Source organism: Tursiops truncatus, chromosome 5 (genome assembly GCF_011762595.2).
Source record: "Tursiops truncatus isolate mTurTru1 chromosome 5, mTurTru1.mat.Y, whole genome shotgun sequence".
In the NCBI taxonomy this organism is placed as follows: Eukaryota; Metazoa; Chordata; class Mammalia; order Artiodactyla; family Delphinidae; genus Tursiops; species Tursiops truncatus.
Genome location: NC_047038.1, coordinates 54,356,185 through 54,383,805, shown reverse-complemented (window position 1 = coordinate 54,383,805; position 27,621 = coordinate 54,356,185).

Here is a 27,621-nt window from a genome sequence, read left to right as displayed (position 1 = left end):
AGGATAGATATTTCCAGTTATCTTTTGCTTATTTGCCTGGTATATTTCTTTATTTTCTGTAGGATTATAGGTACCCTTTCAAGGTATGAGCCAAATCTGGGAAAAAAGAAGGGGCTAATTAATAAGTTGTATATGACTTATGCATACAAACTTTAAATGCCAGTGAACCAACAACTTAACCAAAAGCACCAAAAATAAAGCACCATTCATGAAATAGCCTCAGTGAATTATAGCAAATATTGGAGTATCACGGTTTCAAAAGTTATTTTATGTACAAAACACCCCAAAATATTTCATGTAAATATTGATAGAATGTAGTTATTTCTATAATTTTTATTCAAAATAAAATGATAGCACTATATTCTACAAGCTAAACTAGTGGTATCTAGAAATATGATGAGGAATAAAAGATAGTTCCTGCCCTTCATATGCTCATATTTCAAACAGAGCATAAAATTACATAGATAGATCGGTCAATCGATAGATAGATAGATAGATAGATAGATAGATAGATAGATAGATAGATAATAAAGAGATAGAGACAAACAGTTATGGTACAATTGTGTATATCTGGACTCAGAGAAAGAGGAGTTTTTAATTGTGCTTGGAGAGGACAGGGACTTCCTAAAGAGTTCCTACATTCCTGAGTGTCAAAGGAAAGGAAACTTTTCAGACAAGTGCTATAAGAAAAGTGGACTTTCTGGCAGAGGGAACAAGTATTTAAAAATGTATATCAAATTCAGGGATTATAAGTGAGCTCAGAGGAGCAGGATCCCCAGACCATATGGGAACTTTATAATAACTGAAATTAGAACATTGGAACTATAAAGTTTTAGATAGACTTGTCCTTACCTTTAAGGAGTTTGGGTGATTGGAAACACTTGACAGATTGAGATTGTGTTTTAGAAAGACCACTCTAGCAGCAATGTGGAGATTAGTGTGCAAGAGAGAAGAAACTAGAGCCAAATAACCCATTAACAAGACTATTACAATTGTTCAAGAGAAAATTCTAAGAGACATGAAATAAGGCAGTAGTAACAGAGAATAAGTGAAGGGGATGGGTTACTGTGATTTTAAGAAGTTGGACATGAAAGTGCCTGTTTGTCTAATTAGATGTGGGGGTTAAATGAAAAAGAAGAATTTACACAAGTGATTCTAAAACCCTCCCTTCTTCATTAAATACATATTTTAACACACACAAATTTTACATAGAATTACAGGTAGCTTTCTCAGGTAATCTGAAACTCAAACTGAATGTATCAATCAGGATTCAACCAGAGGAGCAAAATCAATAATAGTTTATCCCTATTTCTTTCTCTACATCCATCATCTCTCTATATTATCTATATCTATATCTACATCTACATCTTTGTCTATTGCAAGGAATTAGCTAACACAAGCACGGCTGAAGCTGCAGATTACATAGGATAATCTCCCTTCCTTGAAGTTATCTGATTATTGATTTTAACCACAGCTACAAAATACCTTTATAACAACACTAGATTAATGTTGGATTAAATAACTGGGGATTGTTTGATTTTTATTGATATTGAGCTGCATGGTCTGCTTGTAAATTTTGGAGATAAATCCTTCGTCAGTTGCTTCATTTGCAAATATTTTCTCCCATTCTGAGGGTTGTCTTTTCATCTTGTTTATGTTTTCCTTGCTGGGCAAAAGCTTTTAAGTTTCATTAGGTCCCATGTGTTTATTTTTGTTTTTATTTCCATTTCTCTAGGAGGTGGGTCAAAAAAGATCTTACTGTGATTTATGTCATAGAGGGCTCTGCCTCTGTTTTCCTCTAAGAGTTTTAGTGTCTGGACTTACATTTAGGTCTTTAATCCATTTTGAGTTTATTTTTGTATATGGTGTTAAGGATTGTTCTAATTTCATTATTTTACATGTAGTTTTGTTTGTTTACATGTAGTCCAGTTTTCCCAGCACCACTTATTGAAGAGGCTGTCTTTTCTCCATTGTATATTCTTGCCTCTTTTATCAAAAATCAGGTGACCATATGTGTGTGGGTTTATCTCTGGGCTTATTTCTGCAGTATCAGTTGTTACTTCTCCTTTTTCATTTCTAATTCTCTTGACTTGAGTCTTCTCTCTTTTTTTCTTGGGTAGTATATTCATTTTCACAATGTTGATTCTTCCAATCCAAGAACACGGTATATCTCTCCATATCTTTGTATCATTTTTAATTTCTTTCATCAGTGTCTTATAGTTTTCTGCATATAGGTTTTTTGTCTCCTTAGGTAGGTTTATTCCTAGGTATTTTATTCTTTTTGTTGCAATCTCCAAAATTTACAAGCAGCTCATGCAGCTCAATATCAAAAAACCAAACAACCCAATCCAAAAATGGGCAGAAGACCGAAAAGGACATTTCTCCAAAGAAGATATACAGATTGCCAACAAACAGATGAAAGGATGCTCAACGTCACTAATCATTAGAGAAATGCAAATCAAAACTACAATGATGTATCACCTCACACAGGTCAGAATGGCCATCATCAAAAAATCTATAAACAATAAGTGCTGGAAAGGGTGTGGAGAAAAGGGAACCCTCTTGCACTGTTGGTGGGAATGTAAACTGATACAGCCACTATGGAGAACAGTATGGAGGTTCCTTAAAAAACTAAAAATAGAACTACCATACAACCCAGCAATCCCATTACTGGGCATATACCCTGAGAAAACCATAATTCAAAAAAGAGTCATGTACCACAATGTTCATTGCAGCTCTGTTTACAATAGCCAGGACATGGAAGCAACCTAAGTGTCCATCAACAGTTGAAGGGATAAAGAAGATGTGACACATATATACAATGGAATATTACTCAGCCATAAAAGGAAATGAAATTGAGTTATTTGTAGTGAGGTGGATGGACCTAGAGTCTGTCATATAGAGTGAAGAAAGTCAGGAAGAGAAAAACAAATACCCTATGCTAACACATATATATGGAATCTAAAATAAAAACAAAAAATGGTGTGAAGAGCCTAGGGGAAGGACAGGAATAAAGACACAGATGTAGAAAATGGACTTGAGGACATGGGGAGGGGGAAGGGGAAGCTGGGGCAAAGTGAGAGAGAGCATGGACATATATACACTTCCAAATGTAAAATAGATAGCCAGTGGGAAGCAGCTGCATAGCACAGGGAGATCAGCTCGGTGCTTTGTGACCACCTAGAGGGGTGAGATAGGGAGTGTGAGAGGGAGACGCAAGAGGGAGGGGATATGGGGATATATGTATACGTATAGCTGATTCACTTTGTTATATAGCAGAAACTAACACAACATTGTAAAGCAATTATACTCCAATAAAGATGTTAAAAAAGAATAGGATCAATTATCCAAGAAAAAATTAAATATAAATAAATAAATGAATAAATAGATAACTGGGGATTTAACCTACCCAAGTTGTCAAAAAGACTACCAGACTCATATATAGACCTCAATTTAAAAAAAAAATCTCTGGGGTTTTCCTGGTGGTGCAGTGGTTGAGAGTCTGCCTGCCGATGCAGGGAACACAAGTTCATGCCCCGGTCCAGGAAGATCCCACATGCCGCGGAGTGGCTGGGCCAGTGAGCCATGGCCACTGAGCCTGCGCGTCCGGAGCCTGTGCTCCACAACGGGAGAGGCCACAACAGTGAGAGGCCCGTGTATCGCAAAAAAAAAAAAAAAAAACTCTGTTTCCAAATGATTCCTAGATTTCTTGCTCAGAAAATTGGGATAATCACTCTGTAATTAATCAAAATAGGAGAGAGAAAAAGGAAGACATTAGTACATTTTTGGTGAAGATAAAGAGGTGTAATTTGAATTGTTTCTGAAGTTACCATGGAGTGTTAAATATTAAAATATGTTATTTGATATTTTAAATGAATGTAAAAACTGCTTTTATGACAGGCTAATATATGAGAAAGAACTTAGCACGCTTTCCTTATAGTGTTGTATGGTAGAGAGTGCAGGCAGGTGATGATGGGAAACCTGCACTTTAGTAGTTGTTATTTCACTGGAAAGCTAGTATTTGGGAAAGATATGTAACCTCTCTGGATTTTGCTGTCTTTATCTGTGAAATAAGGAGAACAGACTAGATTGCTCTATCTTCTATTGTAGTGTTACATAATGAATGCATTAAAATGATGTTTCCTGATGTAATGATGATCAAAATAATTATCTTCAAATTTGTGAGTAGGTTTGTTATTAACCAACTCATCATAGATAGCCTACAGTCAGTTTTAGATAAAATATATTAAAGTGTGGATATGAAAGAAACAGAGAGGGTTGGGGGTAGAGTGCTTTCTCTGGTTATATCTAGTTATTCAAACAGTTATTTCTTTTTCTTTTTAATTCTAAATTCACAGAAAAAAAGGGCATTTAATAGTCAAAATTTTGAAGCCATATATTTCTAGGCACTCCCTATTGATCTCACAAACTTCTTTTTTCCCCCAAATTGGATTTAATTTTTTTCTAAATAGGAAAAGGAGGATAAAAAAAGATGGATATGAGAAGAAAGGAGAGAGTGAGAGAACAAGGACAAAAAAAATATAAAGGTGAAGCAAAATCAACATTGGTTAGTTTGTTAATTTTGCTTTTGACAGGCAAAAAAAATTAATCACTGTGATAATAAATTATTACATCACATTTAAATCTCCTCTATATAAAATTTCCTACACCAATGGATTATTGTTGGACTAAATGTATTTTGTGTTTGAGCTGCTGAATTTATACTCTATTCTGCAATCCTACCACCCAGAGGGTGTTTAGTATAATTTCTGGCTGCATTTGTTCATGAAATATATTGCTTCTAATCCACAGGACTTAACTATTGATGATTGCCAACTCCCCAGCTGAGAATTCTCCTTGTCAGATTTGCCACAATAGGTTAACTGGACATTTGAAGGAAAATAAACTAAGGACTATTACTGAGCAACAGTATTTTCTTTCTTTTTTTCTAATCAGTTTATCTCATTTCTCTCTATGATTCTTCATCATATCCTAGAGTTACTTATTAACATTTATACTGAGATTTAATAAGTAAAAAGAAAGTTCTCATAATAGGTTAAAGTACGCAATTGAGCTAAATTCTTTATGTTGGGCTTTGCTCAAAAAATAGATAAACATTAGATTTGATTTAATTATTTTCAAAGTGTACATTAATGATATTTACTGAGCTTTTTACAAGTGGCCCAAGTTACTCCCTCATATTTTGTTTGATGATAACCAGAATGATTTTAGAAAAACAATTTTCACATAACAGATCCTGTGCAGATCTTCTCTTGCTTTTCACAATCATGGTTAGGATACACCCAACTGGCAGTGAGTATTGGCAGCATGATAAAGTGGAAAATTATTTTTTGAATTTTAAGATTTTTTTTTGTTTATACTTGCTTTTCATCTAGGCTAACTTTTTTCAGAATTTAAAAATATAGTCTATGAGTTGGCCTGATATTTCATCTACTAACAATTTCAGTTTCTTTGCCTAACAAAGGCAATCAAAGATTAAAATGATGCACATTGTAAAAATCATGCTGATTTCACTATAGAATGTATTTCGATTTTTATATATCGCCACCATTTCTTTAAATGTTGTGGGCATTCATTCATAATTCATAAATAATGACGCCCCTTGGTCCTCCATCTTCCATTCACTCTAGTCTGTCATTCAGATTAATTGTAAATAGAATTGGTGATGATATTATCAAAGATTTTACTTGCTTATAGGGATTGATAATTCCTCTGTGATCATCTTTTTGGAGGCTATTCAAAGCTTAATTATTAATCACATTGGCAGCTTAATCATATATAAGGCATTTTAAGATTTAAGTAAATAGACTTATCTTAGAGATGAACTTGAAAGCTGATTCACTCTCTGAAATAATATTAAACAGACCACATCATCTGTGTGCTACCTACTCATTTTACCACTTGCCACACTCACAGCATAATTAATAATTTTCACATAGTTATTATTTACCTGATTCATTGTGCAAGTAAACCTTAAGTCAAATTATAAAAATATAAAACAAAACAACAATAACATAAATTAGAAATGATACCAACAAGATCACATCAATGTAGGACATAAGCAGTTCCAAAACCACCAGAGAAGGTGAGTGAGCCATGATTGAAATACAGGATGGAAATGGTAGCTTTTACATCACATGATTGGAAGGTTGTAGTGGCGAGGGGTAGTTATTGAAAATCTCTCTGCTACCAACTAGTCAAGATGCCTAAAATTTCTCCATAAAGTTATTTATTTTAATTAAGACATTATGTCATCCATAGTCCACTGTATACTTTATTGCTTCTGGAATATAACAGCTATTAACACCTCAGCCTCAATTAATTTAGTTAATGGTTTACACTGGTATTTAGTAACTTTGCTTGATAGTCATTGTTTCTATGGTTGGATTGCCTTATTCTCCTGTATCCTAGACCACATGCTCTGTTTCATAGGGGACACAAACCAAGAGAAATTTCTGCAAGTATAATTACTTCTAGAAATTGAATTCCTGACATACAGACCTCCGTTTTTCTCCACTGGTAAACAGTGGAGTGGGCTGTGCTACTAGAAATACACTTTAAGCTTCTTTTAACCTCTTTTTCCTTTTATTTCTTTCTCTCTATTTCTTTCAACTGAAGAGCAATATTTGAGCCATGGACCATGTGGCGTCTATTTGGCTACAGAGGGTGACCCAATACAATTAGCTAAAAACTACAATTTTATAAAATAAAGTAAAATAACTGGCTCATTGACTCCATCACAAGGGGTGAATCATGCTAGTTGGATTTATATTTTGGGGGTGGTGATGGTGCAGATGGCTGCATGTCCTCGAATAGTTGAATTTGAATTCTAGAAGGTGGAAAAATGAACCAGTGGAATATGAATGTCTTTTGAGAGTATATTTATTTTTCTTTCTTCTTTCTTTCTTTCTCTCTCTTTCTTTCCTTCTCTCTCTCTTTCTCTCTCCCTTTCTTTCTTTCTTTCTTTCTTTCTTTCCCTCTCTCCCTCTCTCCTTCCCTCCCTCCCTTTCTTTCTTTTTCTTTCATCTCTCTATCATATATCTATCATCTATCATTATCCATCTATCTGTCCATCTATCTGTTTATCTATCTATCTATCATCTAGCTAACTATCTCTTAACTATTTAAAATAAGTTAAGATGTGATTTTACAGCATATGCATGCACTCTGTGAGTCTCACTATGTTATCCCAGTGTGGGGTGGCTGTGTTTTTCACAGGATCATTCCAGCCAAGAGATGTACAACCTTGTGTGATCACATGCTCAAAGCCCAGAGACCAGGGACCTCCACAAATTCTTTAGGTCCGGGTTTCTCGAGGTAGTTTACATTGTGCCACACATAGAAAATAATAAAATGTACTTGGCACAATGGGATAGACTGGATTGGGAACTTTCATTTATAAGAGGTTTGCAGAAAAGGCTCACTTCACTTTCTAATAAAATAAATACAGTTTTGAGAAATATATTAATATTTAACTTGCTGCGAGTTTTAAAATAAAATACTCCTAAAATTTTAATGAGAAAAATGTGCTTACATCAGGGATCATTGAAGTAGTTATTTATAATACCTGATGAAGATTTTTAATAATGATATCTTGAGAGTTTTCAAAGACACTGTTAACAACAAAAAAAGAAAAATCAAACATAGAAAACCAAAAAATGGGTTACAAAAGCAATTTTAATTTTCAAACAGATCTTTGAAATTATTTCAAAGTTTACACTTTTGAATTTTTATTCAAATAATCTAATAATAATAATTATTTTGCTTTCCCTGATAGGTGTCTCTAAAGGCAGAGGCAGAAGCATCTAGTAAGTGTGAATTTAGCCATTCAGGTGAACTAGCTGGAGCTTTGTCTGTCTCCCCACTCTGACTGACAGCTCTTCATCCTGTACATCATGCTCCTCAAGCACCTGTGTTGCAGGAAGGGGGAACCCCTCCAGGGCCCAAGAGTGGGCTCTAACACTCAGAAATGAATTGTCCAAGGAGACAGGTACTGACAAAGCAAGAGACTTTACTGGGACGGGGCACTCAGGCAGAGAGCAGCAGGGTAAGGGAATCCTGGAGAACTGCTCTGCTACGTGGCTCACAGTCTCAGGTATTATAGTAATGGGGTTAGTTTCCAGGTTGTCTTGGCCAGTCATCTTGCTTGGCCCATATTTGGTCTGACTCAGAGTCCTCCCTGGTGGCAGACACAGCTCTCAGCCAAGATGGATTCCAGTGTGAGGGTTTCTGGGAGATTAGGGAAGGACATGTCAGTCCTCCCTCCTCCTTTTGGTCCCTCCTGAATTCTTCTGGTTATTTTTCAGTGGCAGTACCTCGTTCTTTATTGGGACCTCCTGTTATGAGACAACTCAGGCAAGTGGTTAATGCCTGGCCAAGGCAGGTGGTTTTGGTCAATAGTTCCCTAACACCTGGACCAGGGAACTGTCCAGAAACTCCACGGGGATGTTGTGCACTGATGAACAGAGGCACAAAATGATCCTGGCTGCTGAGGCAGACAGATCCCCTGCTGGGAAGTGTGCAGCACATCCCAGTGGAATAGATGTTGCTCATCCTTCTTCCTGACTGCTGGGACAGCTCGGAGTGCCCTCAGACCCCTATCAGCTAGGGCCATGCTGAAGAGCACCCAAGGAAGTCAATGTCTGAGGTTACACCTGTAACCCACTCTGCACAAACTTGAGGGCAATGTTTCACAGAAGAGGAATCTCTGCCTTATCAATAAACTCTCATGGGAAAACATACTCTGGATGAAAATCAACCAGAACATTGCTAACATGAGCTCTTATTTTTAAATGCCAGACGTGAGACATCTCTGAAAGAGCATTCTATCTAGGAGAAAGTGGGTACAAATTTTTCATTTAGTCTGGGGTCCAGGAGATTGTCAGTCATATTCCAGCTGACTTCAGAAACTGTTTAATCAGAGAGAGCTCCTGGAAAAAGGAGAAATTTTTTTGTAAATTAACAGCCAGAGTTTTGGCAATTTGGCTTTTATCAAGTGATATGAGGAGGAAGATTTTGGAGGTAAAACCATGTGTAGAAGAAATGAAGAGAAAGGAGTGTTGGAGAAAAGGGCATGTGAGGGTCACACTGGAAAATTCTTAGTCCTTCCAGGTTTCCTACACTTTCACTGTAAACATCTGAAAATCTATGTCTCAACTCTTCCCTTTTTAGCTCTCTTAAATCTATAATTCCAGATATCAGTTTTGGTGTACCATATAACCTGGCAAAAGAAGAGAAATAAGGAATAAAAAAGGGTGAAAAATTGAAAGACTGTGTTGCATGTTTTTGTTTCTGAAAGTAAAGTACACTGTTTCATTTTATCAGTTATTTCTATGATATCACCTTATTTAAAAATTTTTTTGTTTAGTCTTTTATTCTTCCTTCCTCTCAAACATAGTCTAAATGCTGTCTAAGAATTGTCTAAAGATAATTTGAGTTGAGTGAAATAGCATTAGAGTTAATGAAAATGATTCAGCCTTTTGAGTCAGCTGAGTCTAGTGTGAATTCCATCTCCATCACTTTTAAAAATTTATTACTGGACAAGTTAAGAGTCAGCGTTCTCAGTTTGAAAATTGTTCTTATGGACCACCACCCTGCAGGTTAAAAAATAAGATGCCTAAAACACACAAGCATGGTGCTATTTCATAATAGGCATCCCCAAATACAGATTTATTCTCCCTTTTCTCTTCACCTCTCTTCTTATTCTTTGGCTTGGATGACATCTTACCCTGCACTAAGAAAAACACTAATCATGGATAATTGCTTTTTTAACACAATACTCTTGTCCTCAAAACATACTCATCCCTTTACCTTTACACTCTTTATCCTTTCTTGTCCTTGAACGTTTAGTAATATTCTGTAGTTTTTTCTTCTTTTTATTCTGAATGGATACAATTTATTTATTTATTTATTTGTACAAGAATGTTTACAACCTTTTTATTCATAATAACCCAAAACTGGAAATCATAAAAATGTCTGTTAACAGAAGACTGGGTAAATAAATGTGGTATAGTCGCACAATGGAATACTAGTCAGCAATAAAAATGAATGAATTGCTTATACGTGGAACAATGTGGATGAATCTTTTTTTTTTTTCTGGAAATATGTTTATTTTGCCTTCACTTTAGGAGGTATTTTCACCAGCTATAGAACTCTAAACTGTCTGTTATCTCCTTTCAGCCTTTTAAAACTCTCATTCATCACTTGGCTTCCATCATTTCTGCTGAGCAGTTAGCTTTTAGTCTTATTGTTGCTCCTGAAAGTAATGCATTTTTTTCTCTAATTGCTGTTATGATTTTCCTCTCTTGATTTGATGATGATGTATCAAAGTGTAGTATTTGTTACCTTTATCCTGCTTGGGGTTCTAAGTAATTTTTGATTCTGTGACTCAAATTTCTTTACCCTTTTAGAAAATTCTTGGTTATTATCTCTTTCAGTATTGCTTCTTCTACATTCTCTCTTTCTTCCCTTCTTGAACCCCTATTATGTTTGCTAGAATATCTTATATGATAAACCATGTCACATGTCTCTGACACTTCCATCCTTTTTGTTCTTTGTGCTTCAGTCAGGATATTTTCTACTGATCCCTCTGCAGCTCACCAGTCCTCTCTTCAGCTGTATCCAATCTGCTGTTAAACCCCATTTTTGAGTTCAAATTTTGTTTACTATTTTTCTTCAGTTCTAAAATTTCTGTTTGCTTTTTGAAAATAGTGATTCCAGTTCTCTACTAAAGTCTTCAATTTTTTTCATTTATTTTCTTGATCACATTAATTACAATTATTTTAAAATCTGTGTGTGATAACTGCAATGACCTGGGACTCATGTGAATATATTTCTATTATGCTTTTTTCTCTTGGCTCTCTTTCCTGGATCCTGGTAATTTTGGATGGGATGCTCATCCCAGTGCCTGAAAGAGGGATCTGGATGAAGTTATTTTCCTCCAGAGAGGATTCACTCTAGGGCCAGCAGGCAGAATGGGTACAATTTATGTTTAATAGATAGAAAAACAAACTGCTTATGAGAATTAATTGGGAAGAAGAGATCCATTCATCTATTCACTTTTTGGTGATTTTATATATTAATCACCTACTACATTCTAGGCAATGTCCCAGTAGTTGGGACTAATCAGTGAACCTAACCCTGAATTTCTGAAATTTGCATTCTAGAAGGGGAGACAGACCATGAGCACATAAGTGTATAATATAATGTTATATAGTGATGAGTGGTATGGAGAAAACTGAATAAGGTAGAGAGTGACAAATTTGGAGAGGGCAGGTACTGTTATTGTAGAGAAAGCAGACTGGAAAGAGGTCTTTCCATGATATTTGAGCCTGGACATGATGAAGTAAGGAGTGAAACAGGTGAGTTAAATGCAGATAGGAGGCAAAAATGAATGAAAAACATTCTTTTTCCCCCTCTACCTACCTTAGATTCCTTGGCTGGGACCCGTGAAGCAAACTGATAGGAGAGAGATTAACAAGAGGAAAAAAAAATAGTGTTAATTACATACATATGCACTGGTATTCACAAAGAAAAATGTGGCTCAAGGCAGTGGTCAAATAATTAAGGCTTATATTCCATCTTAAGCTAAACAACGGAAAAGGGGTTTTGGTATTCTGGGCAGAGGAGGAAAGTTACAGGAAAGTGATCAAGAAAAATGTGGCGAACAAGAGTTGTCTAGTGAAGTTTGTTGTGCCGATTTAAGTCAGTGCCTTGCCATTAATAAGAGTTGTTGAGTCTCCCTCTTCTTAGTATGGGAGAGGGAGACACCTTTACAAATAGAAATTGTTCTTTATTTAAATAAAACTAGTGCCCTATATTTAGAGAATTTTCTGGTCTGCTTGTTCTAAATGGCCTTTAGCTCAAAATAATCCATATGCCAAAAAGGTATATTTTGAGGTGACATATTCTGGTATCCTTCATTGTAATATTTCATTGCAAAATAGTCCATCCAAGTTTTTTTGTATTTTGGTGGAGAATTCAGTATCTAAACCAATATCTAACCAATATCTAAATAGGTTAAATTCCATTATTTTCAAAAGGGTTTCTCCAAAATTATAAGCCAGCCTTATAAATCTTACTTTATTAATCCTAATTAAATATAAAAGTATTCTGAATAAGAAAACAGAAATCTAAAATAATTGCTGACATACCAGAAATCTCGAGAATGGCTGGGAAAAAAGCAGCAAGAGATTAGTCAGTAAAGTGCAAAAATTCCTCTCTATGAGATAATATGATATATTTGAAGATGGAGTAGTCGACAATTTTTCTTATTTCTCACTTTATCTATCCCATCAGCTAGTACTGAAATGCCCTGAATATGTGAAAGCATCAATTCCTCCCAGATCTCTTTACATTGTTCAGCTCAGCAGGTATCTTTTCAAAGGTAAAATGTTCATAGTTGTCATTAACAATAGTGGAGATCTGTGACCATGGTGAGTGCTTCCTTTGTTCCCTCTGGAACTTTCTCTTACAGCTTTTCAATTCTCACTAGTAAAATTGAATCTATCTTTTCCAACTGTTCATCATTGGGTAATTGCATTCCTATTTGGGTAATTATCTCCTTAATGAGAAAGTTACAGTTCTTCTTGATTTCTGTCATATTTCTGAGAACCAATTTATTTAGTTCAGTAATAGTAAAGGTCAGCTACCTAGAAATATTTACCTTTTTTAACTCTTATATCAGTTTCAAACTAATTCATCTGATTTTTAACTAAACTAAATCTCTTCTTTCTAGAAACACTTGATACAATCATCCCTGATTTTATGCTTATAGTCTTTATTTTCAAATTCTGGGGAAACGTTCTTTGTGTAACAGGGAAGAGCTAAATCGGACTCCATGTTGGATCTGTTTCTTTGACTTTAACCTTTGCTTTTCATTGCTCTTGTTATTATAATCATACACAATGGTCTGCTTCAGGGAACCCTGCCCCTCTGCCTGAATGTTGAACTAAAGTGCCTTTGTTCAGCTCACAGGGAGACAATCTAACCCTGCCCACCTGTAAATGGCTGCAAGAAAGGAGAAATTAACACATCCCCTCACTGAGGCTCACCATTCCAGGAGATATTTTGCAAGACTGATGACCCTTTTTACTTTCCTTCCTCACCGCCTCTCCCTCTCTATTTTGCCTTTTTACTTTACTTCCCTCTCTGATTCTATAAAAGAAACTGGTATTCAGACCCCATAAGACGGTTATTTTGAGACTAGTCTGCCATCTTCTCGGTCTGCCGGCGTCCGAATAAAGTCATATTCCTTGTCTCAACACCTTGTCTCCGACTTTTTGGCCTGTTGTGCGGTGAGCAGAGCAAGCTTGGACTTGGTAACATTTGGATAGTAATCAAACAAATAATTTATGTATTTTGGTTCTAGGTTTTAAATAGTTAATTAGCATTCCTACTTAGTAACTTGGTAAATTTGGAGCTAGAAATTAGATGGAAAGCTATTGTGTTCTTGTGTTGTTTTACTTGCAATGGGGGTTGAGGACCTAATAATTTTTCACACATGTGAGTTGTGAGGAACACAGAACAGAAACTTGTGTGTTCTCAGAATTTCAAAAATTTTTGTATAACTTTTCACCACATAAAATGTATTTGCATTAACTGTAAAAATGTTTATTATATAGTATAGTAATACATTTCTGATGATTGTGGTGTGTGCCCCTCTTTATCAGAGTAATTCATTAAAACAGTCAATTCCTTTTGAGATAAGATTTAAATTTTTTTACATATATATGACAACTAAAAAATGTTGCTTACCACCTGGTTCTACAATAATGAAGTCACTAGACACTGCAGTCGATGACTTTCAACACACCCTGAAAGGAGTTTAGGGTGGTGATCAGGAATGAGGCAGTCTGTGCTCTGGGAAAACTGGCAGAGCAAACTTTTGGATAGTTAGATATTTTCAGGAGGAAATTTTATGAACTCAATTTCTTTTATATTCTCATACCTAGAAAAGCACCAAAATCGTTAATGGAGACATCCTCTCCTCGTGATTAGTAGCGACCTTCGACTGAGATATGGGCCTGGTTGCACGCATCCCTTCTCCAAAATCCCACATATACTGATCTCCCCCCTTACCTTTTTGGAGCAGTTCCTCAGAGATATCTGAGTGACTGTCTCTCAAGTCCCAAATAAAGCTAAACTCACAGCTCTCATGTTGCGCATTTTTTTCAGTCGACATATACAAAATATCTTTAAACATTTTTAAAGATGATGCAAACTAAAATACAAGTTTCAAATTTTAAATATCATCCAGGATAAATATTAACATTCAGGTGTAAAGTATATGAGATCTTAATTTTTTTGCAACATAAAGTCATAAAAAACAACTTGCTATGCTATTTAAAGGACCATACATAATGTATATGTATAATGTATATCAGAGTCACAAAGACAGCAGTCTGAGTCCAATCATACCCATTTGTAGTATTGTGATCCTGGGCAAATTGTACTACTTCTCTGAGGTTTTGGTTTTGCATTTGTAAAACAGAGATTATAATATCTGCCTAATGGATGGCTGTAAGGATAAAATATGATAAATGTATGTAAGCTGAGTACAAAGACTGAGAAACAGTGAACATGCAGTAAATTATATTTTGTTCATTCATTTATTCAACAGATATTTATTTAGAATTTGTACCTCTTACTAGGTTTAGGAAAAAAATATTGAATATATGCATGACCATGACAAGTTCATGTAGGAGATGAAAGTGGGAAGGACTAGTGTAGGGTTCGAAATTGAAGTTTAAATATGGTGGTCATAGGAGCCTCACTAATAATGAAATGGAGCAGGACCCTATGGTCCTTGGCCCCTATGTCCTCAGCCTGCCTTTTGTCTGTGGAAGAACTTTAGCCAAAGCATAAGTTTAATCAGAGAAGTGAGAAAATACAGAAACGATGACAGACAAAGGAGACCACATAGTAATAGTTTAGTCATTAAGCATAGTCAAGGACATTTAGTTCCTCCTCAAGGGCTATAGATAATATTCTGGGCCATATCCTGTGAGCTGTCTTGTAGATACTGAAACCTCCATCAAGTAGAAGAAGTTAACTACATGATGACCAGACTGTAACCATGATCTAAGCTGCCACTATTCCAAGAATTGGCCTCAAAGAAATGGGAACAAACCGACCCTGGAACTGAAGATTAACTGTACTTACAACGATCAAGATGACGCTGGTCAGACCACCGCATGACCAATTTCAAGATGACTGTCAGAGCTGACTGTGCTGTTTCTGCATGTAGCCCCCTCCCTCAGCCTATAAAAGCTCTTGCTCCCTGATTGTCAGTGGGGAGGGAGTCGGCCTTTGGACAGGTGTCCACTCTCCCCCTGGTTGTCAACATCCAAAATAAAGCAAACTTTCCTTTCCACCAACCTTGCTTTTTTATTGGCTTTTGAGCGGCCAGCAGCCAGACCCCACTTTTGGTTACAGTAAGATGAAATTTGAGCAAAGACTGGAGTGAGATGAGAATAGAAGTTATGAGAATATATGGGGGTGTGAAACTCAAGCAAAAGTAAAAGGAAATAAGTTCGAGGGTTTTGAGGTGAGAATGCACTCCACATATTTAAGGAGAAATAAGGAGGTCACTGGGTAGTGGGGACTGAGTGAGAGAAGAAAGCAGTAGAATCTAATGCTTACTGAACACTGACAATGTGTCAGGAATATTCTAGGTACTTTATATTTAACTCATTCAATCCTAGAAAAACCCCATTGATACAGGTATTATTACCACCATTATACAGAAGAGGTTATGAGGAATACAGGGGTTAAATAACACCTGGAAAGTGAGGGGCCATAATTTGAACCTAAGAAGTCAGGCTTCTGAGCCCATGCACTGAACCACTGCATAGTAGGAGATGGAAATAGGAAGGGGAGGGGAGGAAAGACCATATAAACATATAAGACTTTAATGTGAGATGAGAAGCCACTTAAAGATTTTGAGCAGAGGAGTGTCATGATTAGCCTGCACAGGATAACTCTGCCTACCTTGTTAAGAATGACTGTGGGGAAAGGGGCAGAATCAGGGAGAAAGTTAGGAAGCACTTGTAGTAGTAAAAGTGAGCAAGGGTGGTAGCTTAGACCAGAGTGAAGATGATAGTTAAAAAAAATGCTGAAAGAATATTTAGAATCTGTATATATTGTGAAATTAAAGCCAACTGTATTTGCTGAAAGAATAAATGTGTGGTATGATGTAGTGTTTTCAAAGATAACTCTGTTTTCTGTCTCAACAACTAGGAAGATAGAGTTGCCATTAATTGAGATGAAGGGCAATATCTAGGGAAGAAGGTGAAGAGGCTAGTTTTAAACATGTTATATTTCAGATCCCTATTAGACCTCTAAGGGAGAATGTTAAGTGCATTGTAAGATACACAAGTCTGGTTCTTTAACACATAGATAATATTTAAAGCCATGAAACTGGATGAGATTAATACAAGCAGCAGCATGGATCAAAAAATGCTAAGTCCAAGGGTACATCCAACTTTTAGCAGCAGGGAGATAAGGAGGAAGTAAGAATGAGAATGAGAAAGACTAGTGAAGTAGAAGGAAAACAAGAGAATTGTGATACCATGCATACCTAATGTAATGTTTCTAGGTAGAGTGATTGTGTTAAATGATGCTGAAAGGTCACATAAGATGAACACTGAAAATAAAAGCAGCCATTAGATTTAGCAAGATGAATACCATTTGTAATCCTGAGAATAGTAACTCTGGTGGAATGTTGGAGGCAAGCAAAGATGTATATATGTATGTATATTGAGAAAGAGGGAAAAAGAAAGAAAGACATTTATTGACCAATATTTCAAAAGCACTTTATAGTAATTATGAACATAAACAGTGTAACTATTGTCATATATGAAATCAAGAGGGATTCCTTTATTTTAAAGATGGTATATATAAATATACCATATCATATCCCATAAATATATAGCATATATATACCATAAATATATTTTATGGTGATATGAATTATCCAATAAAAAGGGGGAATTGATAATACAAGAGAGAAAGGAAAAATTCCTTACAAGATGGCCCTAGATAGGTGAAATCAGATGAGATCTAATGTACTCATGGATGAGTTTAGGTTACAATCGCAGAGAATTCATATGCAGTAGGAAATGAGAATATGAAGCTAATGTAGGGAGATGAGTAGATGTAGTACTGTGAGTGTGTCAGATTGATGTTCTGATGGTTTTTATTTACTCAGTGACATAAGAGGGAAAAAAAGGTTATAGGTACATAAAAAATGAGTCTAGAAAGTAAAAGCCTAAGAAAAATATTATAATTTCCAAACAGAATTAAAAAAACACTTGAGGTCAGTCAGTAGTCTTGAATTTGACGTAATAATTGTCTACATGGTTATATGTTTTTCTCCAGCTTTGTTCAGATAAAAGCACTGTTAACTTTTCACCAAAATTCCTTTCACAGTAATCAAGCTATGTTATGCAAATGTCCATCCTGCCTAGAGGTTTCTTTTTCACAGATTCCATTTTACCTAGGGAAGGTAAAAATGTGGCAAAATCTTACCTGGGAAAATGAGCAGAAGTGATATGGGAAACTCCTGCCTCACTTGTTTAAAAGAACATTATTAGACTACACATTCTCTCCAGATTACATGAAATGAGTCATGGTCATGCCTATTACCCAACTCTAATCAAGAAGGCAAGGATAATGCTATAACAGTGGGAAAGGAGAAAGGGAACCTAGGTCCCTGGTTGTCTGCATGGAGTCCAGAGTCCCTACTAAACTGGACAACTCATCTGGATATCCTTAGTTAAGAAAAAAATAAATTTCTATTTTATTTAGATCTTTATATTTTGGAGGTTTCTTTGTCCAAACAGTTTATTCTTTACCCTAGCTATCAGTCAAGTGAGGATGCAAGCTAAAATAAGAGTTTAGTTTTAACCAGATTTGGAGTCTTGCTAAGACATTACAAGAAAACAAGGGTGAAAATATTGCTAAGAGTATATGCATGGGAAGACATAATGATTAACCATGATATTTAAGTTGTGTAAGAGGGAAGTAAGGACATCAGTGAGGGAGAGTGAATGGTAATAGAAACAAGTGATATAGGGTCAAAGCATTGTGGGAGTGAAGTTTCAGAGACAGAGAGTCTAGAGAGAGGAGAAGGTGGTAGAGAATGGAATAGTTGAAATTTAAATTTTGGAAAGTTGCAATTATTTGTAATGACAAGGTTTAGATCACGAGCTTGGTGTTACTTAAATTGATGTAGATTGAATGATACGAAAAACAGAGAGACAAGACTATAAGAATGAGGATAAGTCTAGACATTGAAAAAAGCTAGAATTACAACTGACCAAAGCAGTGGCAGAGACAGTGACATTAAGCCAGGAGATACATTTTCAAAGAATAAGGAGTGACCCAGGGATTGCTTAATGATTTCAAAATGAGGGAGTAATTATTATTGTATTTTGTGTTTCAGCTTAACCCCAATTAACTTAATCATTTCAAACTTCACAACCATGGTATTCTTTTTTTTTTTTTTTTAATTTATTTATTTATTTATTTATGGCTGTGTTGGGTCTTCGTTTCTGTGTGAGGGCTTTCTCCAGTTGCGGAGAGCCGGGGGCCATTCTTCATCGCCATGCGCAGGCCTCTTACTGTCGTGGCCTCTCTTGTTGCAGACCACAGGATCCAGACGCGCAGGCTCAGTAGTTGTGGCTCACGGGCCTAGTTGCTCCGCGGCATGTGGGATCTTCCCAGACCAGGGCTCGAACCCGTGTCCTTTGCATTAGCAGGCGGATTCTCAACCACTGCGCCACCAGGGAAGCCCCCATGGTATTCTTGATAATACATCTTTGACTTCATCCAGAAGCCAAGTGTTAAGGATATTCCATAACAGAGAGTTAGGCTGCACTTGTTCATATTATTACAACTATGAATTTTTGAGATGCTGCAACTTGCTGAAATAACGAACATTTACTTTTCTAGCTAGTGTTCTGAGGTGGTTTTACTTTTTTATTTATTTATTTTATTTTGTTTATTTATCTTTTGCCGAAAGCAAATGCCACAGTCAGCAAGCTAAAGGGAACCGTTTGTATCACAGCAGGAAACAGAGGACGAGATAACAAAAAAAAGTGAAAGCCAACTACAACTTCCTTCCCTCTGATCATTCTCCTTTCATAACTAGAGTTCAGTAATTAAAGAGAGCCTGGCTTATTTATTGGATGTCTTGAAAAAGCAATTCAACAAAAAAAAATATTCTAGCTTAAGAAAAATAATGGATTTTATTTAATTTAAAATATCAGGTACTTGAAACAACATTGTAACTGAATAATTTTACAGAACTATGGAGCATCCATTCTTATGACAATTTTCTGGTAACTGTTTTTCAGAAAAATGCTAGCACCTTTATGATTGAAAAATGTTTGCATTATTTTTTACCTCCAAAGCATCGAAAGTAGCAAAGGGTCTGATTTTCCTCCTGAGACCTGGGGACAATCCCATAATATATTCAAAGAGGGAATATTTGAAATGTGACTGTGGATTTGGTTTGAGGGAAAGTCTGGAAATTAACAAGTCTTAGATAAATTTAAATACACATGTTTGGGGGTGCAGATAGTGTGGATGGTTCTTCCAATTCTTTTTTTTCTCTAAGGAATGGTTTTGCATTAGACAGTACTCTCTCAAATTATCTTACGGTGGAATTCCCGGCCTTCCAAGCATCTCCCCTTCTGAAGTCTAAAATGGGATTCCCAGTTTAGTGTTATGACGTATCTAAAAACAACGCTAGAAACTTTAGGTTTTGTACAAAACAAACAGATAATTTGAAGAGAGAAATGGGTAATTTATGTATTTCTTGAACAAATAAGTAGAAATGCAGTCAGAGAGGAAGAAGCAGACAGTAAATACGCATCTTTAGGGAAAGTAGACCTACATGAAGCTAAATATCCAAAGCAGTCCACAGTTCTTAGTTTAAAATTATAGGAATAGAAAGAGATTATTGAGACTGTTCACAGTAAAGGAAGAAGATACTGGTATGGTTACATAATGGAATGATGAATAAGAGGTTTGTTTGTTGGAAAGTACAATCAGCTATCAAATAACATATATACAGCAAAAGTTAAGATGATTGATAATATATAGCAAATGAAAGCTCTTTATAATCTAACAAGCCCCCATCCTTAGAATTAAACTGAGTTAACAGACTGGTGTATATTAATCTAAAATTGAACTTGAAAACTATAATCTAACTTAAATAAGTTAATACGTATAAAATGTGTCACATAAATGAGCATAACAATAAAATTAACACCTGTAGACTCACAAATCAAAGGAACAATTATGCAAACTTATAAAGTTCCATGTGTTAAGAAAGAGTAAATGGGCTCCAAATGGAGTCACTGTACTAAGCCCACATCATCAAACTGAGAATTAATACCTAAATTAATTACAATTTCAAGCTTTCCCAGGAGTAGAACCTTAAACCAGTCAATGCAGAATTACCTGGTTACCACTAGTGAGGTAACCTGCCTGATAGTCCCCTGCCTTCACCCAAAGGAAGGTGACCTTGCCTAATATAATCCACTCTTTGCTAGTAACTTCCTTGTCCTTTTTCCTTTATATAGCTTCTTGGAGCTCCTTTCTATTTGTTAGATGGAATGCTGCCCAATTCATAAATCATTGAATAAAGCCAATTAGATTGATAAATATATTCAGTTGAATTTTGTTTTTTAACACCTGCCTGTCCCCTGATGGCCTTAACTCTTCTCCAAAGACAACACTGAATACTGATTTAAGCTTATTTTTTAAACCATTCTCTTGGGGTTTTTTTGTTTCTTCTGTTTTGCTTTGTTTTACATTTTTACCAGGTATATATGTATCTATAAACAATATATAGTTTCTGTTTGTTTTCCTGAGACTTGCTTTTTTAACTCATTCATATTCTAATAGTCATCTATCTACACAGTGTGTAGCTGCTGTTCCTTCATTCTAACTATCACAGAATTTTCAATTTTTTGAATATACCACAATTTATTTACCCATTCTTTTGTTCTGTAAGCAGATAAGGTAGAGAGTCCCTGGAGAAAGAGAAGCAGGCATGGCTTTATGACCTAAGAGACACCAATTTTGACCTAAGCCATTTTGTGATCTAAGCCTGGCTACAGTGCTTACCCTTGAACAGGTTTCAGTAATTGCTGATCTTAAGGGAACAAAAGAACGCAAGAACAAATGACTGTTATCAGGCAAGAGAAGTAACAATAACAAAGATAATATATCAGTTGTAAAGACTCCCTATTCTGTTTCAATGGTAAAGATTAGCCTGAAGCTCTCAACCACCAGATCACTTGGAACCTAAAGACTGACGATGTTGACCTTTTTTGACCCTGGTGATTTCAATCAACTGAAGCTTGGACTCTGTCAAGTTTTGCCCAAATTCTATGACAGCACTCATGCCTCTTCATGAATATGCATGTACCCTTAGCTTAAAAATAACCCAATTTTGGGCTTCCCTGATGGTGTAGTTGTTGAGAATCCACCTGCCTGTGCAGGAGACACTGGTTCAATCCCTGGTCTGGGAAGATCCCGCATGCCACGGAGCAGCTAGGCCTGTGTGCCACAGCTACTGAGCCTGCACTCTAGAGCCCACGAGCCACAACTACTGAGCCCACATGCCACAACTACTGAAGCCCACGTGCCTAGAGCCCATGCTCCTCAACAAGAGAAGCCACCGCAGTGAGAAGCCCATGAGCCTCAACGAAGAGTAGCCCCCACTCGCCACCACCAGAGAAAAGCCTGCGCACAGCAACAAAGACTCAATGCAGCCAGAAACAATAAATAAATAAAATAAAATAAATTTATAAAAAAATAAAAATAACCCAATTTTGCTACTGGGAAACACAGCTCCGGGAAAGATCCCTTACTTGCTGCAAGTAATAAAGCCTTCCTTATCCCATTCCTTGCCTAGGCTGTGTCTTTTGGGTCAACATCCACCAAGGGGCTGAAACTCAGTGGGACCCCATGGGGCTCCTGGGAATGAAAGCCTTTCTGTGTCCTCCATACACTTGACCTTCCCTGAGTTCCAAAGGGCAGGTTCGAACAGTTGTTGATCAGGGAAGGGAGGCGATCCAGAGACAAGGGAGGAGCAGTCAAAACATAATAGTGCAGTCTTGGTGCAGGGTTCTTGTTCCACCTCAAGGAATACACATAACAATATCTTTGAGCTCTTCTACAGAACTAAAACTCCCAACAAATGCAAGATGTTAACTACTTGATGAAGTATTTTTCATTCCAGAGGAGATCACAGTTTGATAATATTGAGAACCAGAGAAGCTCATGAGGAGACCACCTGAGGCCAGATCAAAGCAGTGCAGGCCCTGAACACAACCTGATCCTTATCAGCAAGCCTGCCCTTGAACCATTGCTATAAAACTCCTCATCAAATCTCCCAGGTTGGGACATGCAGTTTTTGATGCACAAGCCTGCTCTGTCCCCCTTTGACTGGCAAAGCAATAAAGCTATTATTTTCTACTTCACCCAAAACTCTGTCTCTGAGATTCAATTCAACAGCAGTGTACAGAGAGTTTTCAGCATCAGGGTGAGCCTAGTTTTCAGGTAACATTTGGACATTTGGGTTAGATTTTTATTTGTTTTGCTATTACAATCTCATTCATTATTGTGTTTGCCTTCTGGTGTCCATGTGCAAGAGTCTCTAAAGTGTATACCTTCAATCAAGTGGATTGATAGGTTATATGATCTGGAATATAGAACTTTACAAAGATACCAAGTAATTTTGTAAATTGTTTTTAATAATTTCACTTCTACCAGTACTGATATCACCATGGCCATTATATCACATATTTGAAAACATCTGGTATTATTAGAAATTTAAAAAATTTTACCAATCTATTGGATTTTAAATTGTCTCATTGTAGTTTTAATTTAAAATATAAAATATATTCTGTCATCAATGTTGATTCCCCTTCTCTATAATGGTTACTGTCATTGCATTCTTTTTATTGGCTTGATTATTATCTTTTTCTTAGAAATTTTAGGAGTAATTTCTCAATTCCAATCCTTCAGAAAATGTATGGAAAGTATTTTTTCCAGTGTGTGATTTATGTTTTAATTTGGAATCCAAATACATAGTGTAATGATGTCTATGTTTAAGTAAATAAAAATGGCTATTAAAAATTTACTAGTGGGCTTCCCTGGTGGTGCAGTGGTTGAGAGTCCATCTGCCAATGCAGGGGACATGTGTTCGTGCCCTGGTCTGGGAAGACCTCACATGCCGCAGAGTGGCTAGGCCCATGAGCCATGGCCGCTGAGCCTGTGCGTCCGGAGCCTGTGCTCCTCAATGGGAGAGGCCACAACAGTGAGAGGCCCATGTAATGTAAAAAAAAAAAAAAAAATTTACTAGTAACAGGAGACATAAAAACGGGACAAAATTTCAAAATCAAAAACTATACTCAAATCCTTAAAAAGAAAAATAAAATAAAATAATTTAAATTACTTATTTGAATGCTAAACCACGGTGTAAATCCACATTAAAAAAAATTGGTAAACAAGTTATTCAAACTAAAGAAAGTACATAGAGTATAGTACAGAGATGAGGCATAATACACAGAACATGAAACATGAACAGCTAAAAAATTTCAACCTAAAAATAATTAGGGTTTCAGAGGAAAGAAAATAGCATAGTGAGGAGGTAATATTCAAAGGGACAGTGGCTGAGACATGAATCCTTAAAAATCTGGAATCTTTTGTTATAATGTTAGAATGGTTAACCCTTTTGCTGAGAGATCTTGATAACATTATAAAGTGCTGAAGAAGCATGAAGAACCACATGATTTTAGAACTGTGTGGGACCTTAGAAATTAAAGAGCTCCAAACCCTCATTCTGTCAGTGACTGTTATATATATCAAACAACCAGATCCATTCAGTACAGGCATGTAGAGCGAGGAATGCATAACTTCAGGAGTTTCCATTCACATTGACTTCAGTGAGTTTCCATTCACATTGACTTCAGTGGCTAGCCAATGCATTGGCTCATCAGTCACTAGGAATGCCCAAGGTCATTAAAACATAGCCAGAGATACAGCTCATGTTGCTATTTCATTCTCGTAAAACAACATTGTCTTCTCAAAGGCCATAGTATTAACCAGATATAGTTGTTAAAACACCCACACACAGATTGAAACCTTATACTTGGTGTGACACAAAATAATTTTGAAAGAAAAGAATCATGATATGTCTTCATCCCGCTTAATCTTACCTTTGTCAATTGAAGTTTTGTTTGAAACAGAATTTTCACCATAGTTTTATTAAGTCTCTAGATCCTAGGTGGGAAAATTCAAGCTTATAAGTGGAAAACTATCAGTGCTATTGATTGGGTCATCTAGCCCCAGAGAATTACTAAATATGTTATTTCTCAGGTCTGTCTCCAGGACTTGTTCCATGGAAGTATCTTCTTTCCTTCAGAAAAGGAAGAAGTTCTGCTTGTTTCAGAGACATGATATTTTGTTGTTTTTTCAATAACTGAGAAATCAAAGTGACAAATTACTAACTCAAAAAAAGAAAAGTGAGTGAGAGAGAGAGCAATTTAATTTTGAAACTAGTAGAAGAGTTTAGAAAGGCATGGAGAAATGAACATTTTTCTTCTGTCTGATATATTTCCTGATTGCTTTGTATAAGGTTTTGTGTCTCTATTTTGCCATAGATCTTGTTCACAAGATAAAAAGATAAATCATTTTTTGTATCCATTGTAGGTCCCTGTCATGCCTAAGTCCGCAAAGCTTATTAACCCTGATTTTTCTTCTCTAGATGTATAATAGACTATTATATAAAAGGAGATATCAATTTTATGACTTAAGGGCTCAGCTTTAGCCACTAAATAACAATGCTTTTGTTCACTTTTGGATGTTATTGATGGGAGACGTGGAGGAGCTCTTACCCTTGCTCTTAAGCTACTTACCTGCTTTTAATACCCTATGCAACTTGAATAACCTTAGCATTTTGTAAAGTCTTTATGACATACTTCTTTGTCACCCAACTTCCATATTAAAGTTCAAATTAAAGCTAGTTAAATAAGAAGGGAGGGCAGAGTTCCTTTATCCTTTGTACTCTGTACCTTTGAACTTGAAACCAAATGCAATTGCCTGGTGTCTGCTTGCTGTGAGGTAACCTCAAAGGCAAAGTCTTTCAAATGATTGGTTTTCCAGGTTACTTCTTAATGGTACTGCCTAACCTCTTACACCCATGCTGTATGGTCTTTGTACAATTGGTTTAATGAGTATATCCTCTAATTGCCCCCCGAAGTGACTTTTCTTCTAGAACATTAAGGATTTTAAGAGGCTAGTCAAACTTTTGAACTAAAAATCTGTCCTTGAATTAAGAATGTGTGTATCCTGCTCTATATATTATTTATTCATTTCTAATGGGGCAATTCCTGATGGAAACCTTTGAAAAATTGTTTTCATTATTGAAGAGCAAAACGTTGTTTTTTTCTAGGTTGTAAGTGTGGTTTCTTTCTTCATTTCTTTATGTTATTTTGCCTTTATGATTCTCACTTCCTAGTTCTACAGCACAAACAAGCAGGCAGGCAGATAGTTAGGGAAAAATATTTACTCAGTACCCACTGAAAGCCTGGCACTGTCACTGGAAGGACTCAGGCAATAATCACATAAATTAATAAGAAGAATATTTAAAATGCTGGGAATGGCAACAAAGAAAATAAATAGAATAATAACAGCTGTGATGGGACTGAGGGAGCCTGAATTTGGGTAGGGAATTCACTGAAGTCTCTCTGAGAAAACTGACACTTAAACAAAGTCCTAACTGATGAGAAAGAGGCAGCCATGTAAGAATCTAAGAGGAAAAGAAGGAAAAAAGTAGAAGAAAAATCAAAGAGGTTCACATTATGCAATAACCTTGAAGACTGGCAAAGAATACGGGATTTCATTGGGAAATAATAAAAGGATTAACAAAGAGGTGAGTCATATTTTAGAGAGTGTGACTACTTTCTAAAGAAAGGTGACTAATCTCTAAGAGAAACACAGCTGGACACTAGTTAAAGCAGTAAAGACAGATTTCATTCAGTAACTGGTGCAGTTGAATAAAGAAACTTCTGCAGTAAGAAAATTGAGCTCACCTCCAAACACAACAAAGACAACTGGGGATTGATAGCCAACAAGGCAAGTGAGAAAATCAGTGGATAGAAAATTACTAAGAGGAGACATCAAGAATAGGAAGATTCTTGCTGAACTGACCTAAGGAGATTCTCACCAAAGACAGGCCAAGTCTTATACATCAAGGTGAGGGATGATGAACTTGATCAGATACCAAATACCAAGGGTGAGGGATTCTTGCCAAGTTGACTTAGCAAGATTCTTTGCTAAAATTTGCTTCAGTAGGCCAAGGACAGGGCCGAAGGATGAGACCTAGTCTAAAAGAGGGCTCAGAGGAGACTGTCTAATTTGGTCAAGAAGAGAGTCTCTGTCAAAATCTCTGGGTAGAGAATGTATTTTAAGGGGGTTAAAGAGCAAAGGGAGAGAAACTTATTAGGAGACCATTATGTTAGTCTAGATGAGAGATAATAGTAGCTTTAGCAGAGAAAATGGGAAGAAATTGTTGTTTGGGGATATAATTTTTAAGGTAAACCTGGCTGAACCTACCATCACAAAGGAGTGACTCCAACGAGATCATGCAGCCTCCTCAGCTTTTAGGCTGAGCAACTGTGTGGAAATAGCATCAATTACAGGGATGATTTACAGAGGGATGGCAGGTGTGGGATGTGCAGGTCGATCAATAGTCCTCTTGGGGCAGATAATGTTGGAGATACTGTCCCAAAACTCAATTAAAGTTCAGTTTGTAGCTGAAGGGTTAGAGCAGGGCTGGGGATGCCTAGAGGAGCCTTCAACAGAGATGGGTTGAAAGCCATGGAACTAGATGGAATCAATTGAGCAACAAACAGAAGGTGATGCAGTTTGCACTTTGCTCATTGAGAATCAAGAAAGTACTTGGAAGCCCCCATAATAAATATTCTGACATAATCACCATGTAGGGAATATATATAGAATGATGTAATAGGCTGGTATATTCCATATGATTGTAAGGTGGTAAGTGGCCACTTCATATTTTTCCACAAGGGAGGAAGGAGCAGGGAACTAATACATTGAATATCTACTCTGTCATGACCTGTGATAAAAGTTTCTCATAATTGTCTCATTTAATTGTCTCCATGAAGTAGTTATCATTTTCATTTTTGAGAGGAGTAAACCAAGAAATGTGACCACTTTCTGATAACAACACTGCAGGGTCAGAATTCGAATCCACGTTTTTCTGGTTAAAAAGCTTGTGCAGAACTCATCTTTTAAAAATCTCTTGAGTCTTATGCAGATGGGAATAAATTACTACTACCCCCAGCATATAAAATTTAAATGCTCAGAGTGATTTGTCCTCTCAATTATAAATAGCTAAAACAAAGATCCACAGGACGGAAAGGACTGGCTTTAAGCCGAGCCTTTAATTCCAGTGAATTCCTCCAAGGCACTCTATCTTACCCCAGATTTCCTTGATGTGGCCAGAGAAGTTGGGAACATTGCATAGAATGTGATGTTGAAAAATGGAAAGTTTTA